Genomic DNA, 328 nt, shown 5'->3' with positions numbered 1-328 from the left:
TTCATCCAATTGATCGGCTTCAGTTAGCAGCAGCAGCGAAGGAAGCGCTCCATCGGGTTTAGTTAACAGCCATCGATTGATCGCTCGGGTTCAGTAATGCGTAGCCTGCAGTGCAATCGCTCAGGTTCAGTTAGAGGCCAACGCCTCGCTCGGGTTCAGTTAGAGCCAACGCCTCGCACGTGTACGAGAGAAACGCGCATAGCTCGACCCCCGACCTCCCACCGTAACCGGCAACTCCCCGAAATTTTCCTCCCCCTCACTTCTACCACGGTTTTTTCCGTCATGGACGTCTCAAAGAATGTCATGCAGCTGCGTCTCCGGCCCGCCC

Source organism: Triticum aestivum, chromosome 5B (genome assembly GCF_018294505.1).
Source record: "Triticum aestivum cultivar Chinese Spring chromosome 5B, IWGSC CS RefSeq v2.1, whole genome shotgun sequence".
NCBI classification, from domain to species: domain Eukaryota; kingdom Viridiplantae; phylum Streptophyta; class Magnoliopsida; order Poales; family Poaceae; genus Triticum; species Triticum aestivum.
The sequence above is the reverse complement of the archived record's forward strand: the minus strand, read 5'-3'. Positions refer to the sequence as shown.